Genomic DNA, 9,052 nt, shown 5'->3' on the forward strand with positions numbered 1-9,052 from the left:
TTTGCCTCCAGATCTTGGCAATGCTAATCTTTTTTTTTTTCTGTCTGGGCTGCTGTTTTTCTTTTCTTTCTCCATCAAAGTATTAAAGTCTGATTGCTTTAGTGTGGTTGCAAATCTTACCCCAAACTGCTTCCTAGATCTCTGGTGATTTTTTTTTCCTGTCTTTCCCCTGACTTCAGTGCTGTATTATTTGACCTTCTGATTACAGCTCTGTTTTGTTTTGTTTTTAATTGAAGTATGTACATTTGTGTCTGTATTTTTTTTTTACTAGTCTGTGAGATTTGGGGGGGGTGGTGAAGATTATATATTTTTTGGCTTAGCACGCTGCTCTGCATAGCAGGTGTCCAAGGTACACAGATGGACTTGGAAGAGAAAACCGAACCCTTCACTATGTCTGCAGTTCCTTTTCTGCTATACCATGGTTTTCTGCTCCGCCCAAGTCAGGGCAGAGTCCTTCTCCGGCTCTGTCTAGGATAAGACAAGAGCATCTAAAACAACATGTTAAGCAGATGGTGAACTGGTGGGTTTTGAGAACAGATTCTAACAGATTCCTCCTTGGAAAGTTTCTGCGCTGGGTTGAGGTGTAGCGTTCCTACTTGGCAAGGAAATTGAAGGAATGTGTGCGCAGATCCACCCAGAGAGAAAGCAGGACCAGCCGAGGCAGCTCAGGGTGGCTCAGGACACGGTTTTGTATGTCAGCAAAAAGGGCCACATACTTGCTTAGAGGCGCCCACTTCGCTCTTGGCACCAATCTTGCTTCTGGATGCTTCAGGACTGTCTCTGGCAGCAGTTTTTCTGCCGGGGTATGAAAGGCTGACAGCTCTACTTCCATCTGGCTGTTGGTAGCAAAGTAGCTGCTGGTTGTGTATGTAATGTGTGCGTAAGAAAAGACAAACTTGGGGGTTTGGGATTTAGCTCAGTGTTAGAGCGCTTGCCTAGCAAGCACAAGGCCCTGGGTTCGGTCCTCAGCTCTGGAAAAAAGAAAGAAAAGAAAAGAAAAGACAAACTCAACAGCCCCCTTCCTCCAAAGCCCTGCCAACGGCTGTTCCTCCTGTCAACTGTTTACCTCCACCGTATCAGTTCTGACCTCCAACAAAGCCTATTTTTTTATTCTTTCTGAGATAAGCAATTAAGTTGTCCCCCCCTTGCCCGTAATTCCCCAACTTCGTTCCTGGTGGTCCACAGACAACAGACCTCTGGGCACTCATTCCTGTAGCTTTCAGCATGCCAGACTCTGAGCTACACTACCTCCCCTTCCACCTCCAGGAAGTCTTGCCTGGCTGGCATCTAGAAATGCCCGGAACCGGCATCCTCCCTAGCTCTGATGCTCTGTGTCTGTCTGCCTTGCTTCCTGTCACACAGGGGCTTCCTCGCATGGACATCACCTTTCTTAGCAGCGTCTCCTGTCTCCCTGTGGCTTCCGTTGGCTTCTTGGTGCTTGGAAAGCCAACCCACTTTAGCAAGTAATATCGAAGAGAGACTCCAAGCCCACTGACCTTGTGATCCCCTTCTGTCCTTCCCAGCCAAATCCTAAGTTCCTGCGTTGACGGTCTTTCTGAGCAGAGGTTTAGACGTTGGTCTAATGCTGAGCATTACGTGAATTATGGTTCTCGAATAATGTGGGAAACAGAGAAGTCTTCTGGAGTACAAAGCTTCTCTCCTCTGTCTGTCATTCCACCTAAGGCATCGCTGTGTCATTGCCCACATCTCAGACGCTGGCACAGAAGGACTGTCTATCCCAAATGTAATTTTAGCAATGGCTTAAGAACCCTAAGTGTGTGTGTGCGTGCGGGGGCGGGGGGACATTAGGTTATTACAATCTCCCACAATCCCATGTGTATTTGCATATAGGCTTATGGAGTTAAATATTACTGAGACTAGTTAGATGAAGCTGAGCGAAGAGGCCGTCTCAGTGGGCATTGGAATTGATAAGGAAATGGTTTTCTCTGGGTTTGGAGGTGAGTTTCACTGCGAGAGGTGGATGCGGGGACTAAAGACGCATTCCAGGCACCGTGAGCAACTGTGGGCTTAGACATGAGAATGAGTGTGGCTGCGGGGCCAGTGAGTGAACCGTCTTAGCTAAGACACAAGATCTTAATAGGAAAAGTTTAAAAGTGGGCCAATGAGAAATATCCACAATATTTAGAAGAGCTCAATGTGTATTCTAGGGTATGTCCTTGTAGCTGGAAGCAAAGCCGTAAATAAAATAATTCCAGGATGGGTGCAATTTTATTCTCTCTCTCTCTCTCTGAAAACTAACATTTTGAGGACTCCGACTATGACTGAACCTTTCACAAACATGAAGTAAAGAACAAAGATCAATTATATAAGCCTAGTAACGAGCTTTAACTTAATTATTTGTCTGCATGAACTCTGTGCTTTGTCTTTCATGGTTCTACTCAGGAGTTGTAAAGTGGCCTACCAGAAAACTTAGTTTACCTAGCTGCCTGTTTCTTGTACACGTCTATATTTTCCGTATAACAAAGTTTCATGTTAAAAAGTGAAGAATCTTGCCCACTTGGTGTCTGTCCACTGACTTGCCTCCTCTGAGTGAGCGTTGAGGAGGAAGGACCACCTAGAGACTGCCTCTGGAATTTCCCAGCATGCCCTTGAGTGGTCTGACTACAGGAAGGAAGGGTTCCTCCTTACCAGATTTTTGTTGTATTTCCACCTTGGACCTCCATTGGGATTTCCGCTAAAGCAGATGGAATTTTCCTAGAATGAGGAAGGAAATGTTATAATGTGCCTATCGCTTCCCTTTGGTATATTCAGGTATAAAAGATGGATTTCCAAGAAAGAGTTACATATTGTAGGAGAGAAGGGATAGAATCCTCACAGAATTATTGAGCTGGTGAAAGGGAGTTGTGTGGTCCCTTCATCTGAGGCTAGAGGGATGGGGCAGTTGCCATCTGTCTTTATGATTTGGGAGATAATATGATGTGTGCATGGAGTCTCAAATTTCTGATGTCAGGCTCAAGACTCAATCATTTCAGATTGGGACATAGAGAAAGAAAAGTAGGGTAGAGTGAGCCCATCTCTTCAGACATCTCTCCCCATGGTTCCATGACCATCACTCCTTTGATATCAGCATACATTGTAAATAGTCTTTGCTCCTCACTTCGCGTCAGTGGAGCGCCATAGTCAGGTAGTAATCAGCATCCTCCAAGCCTTAAGTCTCCTTTTCTTAAAACCTCAGGAGGTGGAGAGATGGCTCAGTGGATAAAACCCTGTCTGTGCAAGAGTGACAACCTGCATTTGGTCCCCAGAACACACAGGAAAGAGACATCACACATGGACTTCATGTGCGTGCACACACACACACACACACACACACACACACACACACACACACACACGGCACTAATGATGATGATGATGATAATAATAATAATAGTGTTATTGCTGTTTTATAGCTAAGGGGAATGGCTTCTTGTGGTGGGGCATGCACACCTTTAATACCAGTGCTCAGAAGGCAGAGCTCTGTGAGTTTGAGGATGACCTGGTCTACACAGTGGAATCCTTTCTCAGCAAACAAACAAACAAACAAACAAATAAATAGAATCAGGACCAGTAGATGGCTCGGCAGCTAAAGTGCTTGCCATGAAGGCTGATGACTTGAGTTCAGTCCTTGAGACTCAAATGGTAGAAGAAGAGAATTGACCCCCAGAGAATTGTCCTCTGACCTCCACATGTGCACCCATATGCATGCACAGAAATGCACACGAAATGAATTAAATCTAGTTTATGTTAAAAGAAGTACAGAGTCAGAAAGCATTGGAGATAGACATAGCTGATGTGTGTGTGTGTGTGTGTGTATGTGTGTGTGCGTGTGTGTGTATGTGTGTGTATGTGTGTGTGCGTGTGTGTGTATGTGTGTGTGTGCGTGTGTGTGTATGTGTGTGCGTGTGTGTATGTGTGGGTATGTGTGTGCGCGCGTGTGTGTGTATGTGTGCGTATGTGTGTGCGTGTGTGTATGTGTGTGTATGTGTGTGCGTGTGTGTATGTGTGTATGTGTGTGCGTGTGTGTATGTGTGTGTATGTGTGTGTGTGTATGTGTGTGTGCGTGCGTGTGTGTGTGCGCGCGCGTGTGTGTGTATGTGTGTGTATGTGTGTGCGTGTGTGTGTATGTGTGTGCGTGTGCGTGTATGTGTGCGTATGTGTGTGCGTGTGTGTATGTGTGTGCGTGTGTGTATGTGTGTGTGCGTGTGTGTGTATGTGTGTGCGTGTGTGTATGTGTGTGCGTGTGTGTATGTGTGTGCGTGTGCGCGCGTGTGTGTGTATGTGTGTGTATGTGTGTGCGTGTGTGTGTGTATGTGTGTGCGTGTGCGTGTATGTGTGTATGTGTGTGACTTTGTGCTGGTGTCCATTTTTTTCTTCACAGCATGAATTACATTTGTGAATCTGCTCAACATTTTGTTTTGTTTCAAGGAAGGTTTTCTCTGTGTAGCCCTGGCTGTCTTAGAACAGCTCTGCAGACCAAGCGGCCCTTATACTCAGAGATCCACCTGCCTCTGCCTCCCTAGAGCTGGGATTGAAAGTGTCCACCACCACGCCCAGCTGGAGCCTGTTCAGTGTTCAGCTATACATGAGGCTCATGTTTACATAGAACTTGGTATGTGGTAGGCACTAGCAAATAAGAAAGCCAGGTGTGTCTTTTGCCTTTGCTTGGAGAACGAGAAGTGCTCCTTACTTGGGAGCTGAGAGGCTGCTGTTCTGTGGCAAATGGAGGAATCAGAGATGAACCACAAAGCCTGGCAGCTCTTGGTAGACTCCTTGTTGGCCACGTAGCCTCTCCCTTTCTCTAGAAGCATCTCATCACAACACCCGGGACACATGCCAGGGAGTGACCCAGGCCTGTGCCTGGGAGGAAGTGGGTCATGGCTGTCTAGGCGATACTCCTCCTCCAGTGTTTCAGATACGGCAGAGTTCGCAGTCCACTGCCCTACAGGACGCAGTTGGGGGTTGAAAGCATGAGTCAGAGACGAATGCGGAGCTGGTGTTTGGGAATCTTACTCTGGGGACAAGCTAGTTCTTCATGCCCATCTGCTCTGATGGCATCTACAAGGCCTGGAAATGATCTCATGGAGAGGTGGCCGGGCCCTTCTGAATCCCCAGGGTGTAAGTAGGAGAATTTGAAAAGATTTCAATGGGAAGAGACAAATTCATTGGTCAAGAGAGTCACAGAGTGGTCCACCCGAGGGAAGTCTGAGAAATCCACTTGACCACACTTCTTCTGCCTCTACCCTGGATAAATAAGTGCCCGTCCCTATGGAAGACCTCCTGAAAGTGAGAACATTGTGCTTTTAAATTCAGCCCGACCCACTCTGCAACATGGAGGCCTTGACTAGAACAGTGGACATACATGGAAAACTCTCCACCTGCCGCTGCCCGGAGTGAGAGGACCCAACAACAGCCCTTCGGCCCTGCCTTCCTGAGGTTCTGCGTCCAGTGGGGGCAGGGCAGCTGGTGGCAGCCGTGGAGAGGCCTTCATTCCTGAAGCCTACCTGAGAGGGTACCTATGACTCTTGTAAATGTGATGACATCGGCAATGACAGACTCTCCAGTCGCCTGGCAGTCTGTAATTGAAGCCAGGAATTCAGCACACGCTTAGACACACCCAGCTTTCCCTGTGGTTCCCAGAAGTGAGTTCCTGCACAGCCACCAGGCTGGGAGGACCCTCGATTTAACCAATCCTCACTCACAAGCTCAAGACCTTTGAGCTGAAGTCTGATCCCCAAATCTAGAAATCCTTTTTCTTTTCTTTTCATTTAAACCCCTGTCTCTATTTCTGCTACCAGTGGTGTCTATGTTTTCTTCTAGTTGCCTCCAGTGTTAACCTCCTCAGCAAACTACATCCAGTCTCTTTGGTGTTACAGCCAATCTTTTCTGGTTTGACTGAAATCTCTTCTTGTTGGGGTCTAAAATTAATCAAGGCAGAGAGGTTCTACACCTCTTGGGAGCCTCAGGCAAATAGGTTGGAGCGTTTCTTGCTGTTCTCAACCCCTCTCCATAATGAGATGCTTTGTTTCCATGAGTCGGCCGTGATCCAGACTTCCAGACTCTGTGACAGGACATTTCATCCCTCCCTCTGCCTCCAGGCAGGACTGAACTTAGCTCATCCCAGACTGAAGGGTGTCTCCTTCAGACCTTGTTTCAAGGTGTCCTGAGTTCTCAGCTTCTTTCGGTTAAGAGTGTCCACGTGATTAGCGACACTCTGCCTAATCTCATCTTAATTTTCTATAGACTTTCTGGTCTAGTTCTTCTCACTGTGGAAAGGCAAATCCCCATGACTCTTATACATGTCAGCCACGTCTCCATGCCTCCACAGTTCTCTGAGGTTAGTTTGGCTCTACAGATTTGTGTTACTTGACACACATGCTGCCTTTCTGGACATCGCTGGCCTGAGCTATAAAACCCGTATCACCACTGTTGTCAGTGTGGCCCTTCCCCAGCACATGCTCGCTTCAGACTGAGACTTCAAACTTCTCCACCTGAGCTGCCCTACCCCTCTCGTATACACTCTGCCTTTCACTGCTTCAAAACACTGCTCCATTGTCCCGTGTGAGACTGCATTTCCTAACCCTCCACTCCCTTGCTATCTGCTCAGCTTCTGAATTCCTCTAGCAAAAGTATACAAAAGTTTATTTAGTTCACACTAAGATCTGTCCTTGCATCATGGTCTCCTAAATATGAAGCACAGGCAAGAAAAGTCCCAGAGGCATGTACAGGGGACCAGGCCTACAGCACGGTGTACAGGGAACCAGGGCTACAGCACGGTGTACAGGGGACCAGGCATACAGCACGGTGTACAGGGGACCAGGCCTACAGCACGGTGTACAGGGGACCAGGCCTACAGCACGGTGTACAGGGAACCAGGCATACAGCACGGTGTACAGGGAACCAGGCCTACAGCACGGTGTACAGGGGACCAGGGCTACAGCACGGTGTACAGGGAACCAGGCATACAGCACGGTGTACAGGGGACCAGGGCTACAGCACGGTGTACAGGGGACCAGGCATACAGCACGGTGTACAGGGGACCAGGCCTACAGCACGGTGTACAGGGGACCAGGGCTACAGCACGGTGTACAGGGGACCAGGCATACAGCACGGTGTACAGGGGACCAGGCCTACAGCACGGTGTACAGGGGACCAGGCCTACAGCACGGTGTACAGGGGACCAGGCATACAGTACGGTGTACAGGGGACCAGGCATACAGCACGGTGTACAGGGAACCAGGGCTACAGCACGGTGTACAGGGGACCAGGCATACAGCACGGTGTACAGGGGACCAGGCCTACAGCACGGTGTACAGGGGACCAGGCCTACAGCACGGTGTACAGGGAACCAGGCATACAGCACGGTGTACAGGGGACCAGGCCTACAGCACGGTGTACAGGGGACCAGGCATACAGTACGGTGTACAGGGGACCAGGCATACAGCACGGTGTACAGGGAACCAGGGCTACAGCACGGTGTACAGGGGACCAGGCATACAGCACGGTGTACAGGGGACCAGGCCTACAGCACGGTGTACAGGGAACCAGGCATACAGCACGGTGTACAGGGGACCAGGCCTACAGCACGGTGTACAGGGGACCAGGCATACAGCACGGTGTACAGGGGACCAGGCATACAGCACGGTGTACAGGGGACCAGGCCTACAGCACGGTGTACAGGGGACCAGGCCTACAGCACGGTGTACAGGGGACCAGGCATACAGCACGGTGTACAGGGAACCAGGCATACAGCACGGTGTACAGGGGACCAGGCCTACAGCACGGTGTACAGGGACCAGGCCTACAGCACGGTGTACAGGGACCAGGCCTACAGCACGGTGTACAGGGGAACCAGGGATACAGCACGGTGTACAGGGGACCAGGCATACAGCACGGTGTAATGTAGCAAGTGCAAGTCCCCAAGCTGAGGGTTCTAGGCTAGTGACCTTGGGCCACCTATGACTTCTCTGGTCTGTCACTCTGATTATATGTGCAAATAGTGAATAAAACCATCTATGATAAACCCCCATCAAAAACAAAAACAAAAAAAGAGCACACATTATGAATTTGTATTTCCTTATTTTTCTTGGCCTCTTCCAGTAGCACAGGCAGATCTTTACAAGCATGGAAACCACAGACTGGGAGAAGAGTGAGCTGAAAGACACACGTGACGGGGAAGCATCCCACTTTGATATGTGGGCAGTGCCAGGATACTAGCCAGTGATGTGCAGGAAGAGGCAGGAGGGCGTCCGTGCCTCTTACCCAAAAAACGTTCTCATGGTTCCAAGGGTGGAAAGGTGACTGGAGCAGAGGCCTGAGAGCCGGCACCCTGCGTGCAGCTGCCTTCCAGGGAAGCCCAGAGACACTTTTGTTCTACCACGCAAAGGTTGGCCACTTCAAGTTACCGAGAAAGTACTTCATTACTTCATTTTTACTCATTTTTTTCCCTAGAAATTTCTGGACCTTGCGTGAGTAGAATAGAAAAATTTCCACAAGGAACCACAAAGTCTCCACGTTCTAAATGGAACTTACTTTTCTTCTACAATATATTGGTAATTACACTTGGTAACAGTCCTTGTAAAATAAAAAGGCACAGGAGTAGTAATTTATAAGGTTATTTGGTCGTGTGTGTGTGTGTGTGTGTGTGTGTGTGTGTGTGTGTGTGTGTGTGTGATGACCACCACTGTGGACTGGAAAGGAATAAGAAACATTGACTGACTGTGCCACTTACTCTGAGCAGGGACAGAAGTGCATTATTTTAAGCAGCTAGATAACTTAGGATATTTTTAAGGATTGGAGGTGGGGGTAGGGGGTGAGGGTAGATCCCTGAAGAGTTAGAGGAGAGAGAAGAAAGAACTGATGTTAAACACTCCTTTCTTAATTTCTTTTTACATTTACTGTGTGTGTGTGTGTGTGTGTGTGTGTGTGTGTGTGTGTGTGTGTGTGTGAGAGAGAGAGAGAGAGAGAGAGAGAGAGAGAGAGAGAGAGAGAGAGAGAGATACTGAGAGAGAGAGAGAGAGATACTGAGAGAGAGAGAGAGAGAGAGATACTG

Source organism: Acomys russatus, chromosome 17 (assembly GCF_903995435.1).
Source record: "Acomys russatus chromosome 17, mAcoRus1.1, whole genome shotgun sequence".
Lineage (NCBI taxonomy): Eukaryota > Metazoa > Chordata > Mammalia > Rodentia > Muridae > Acomys > Acomys russatus.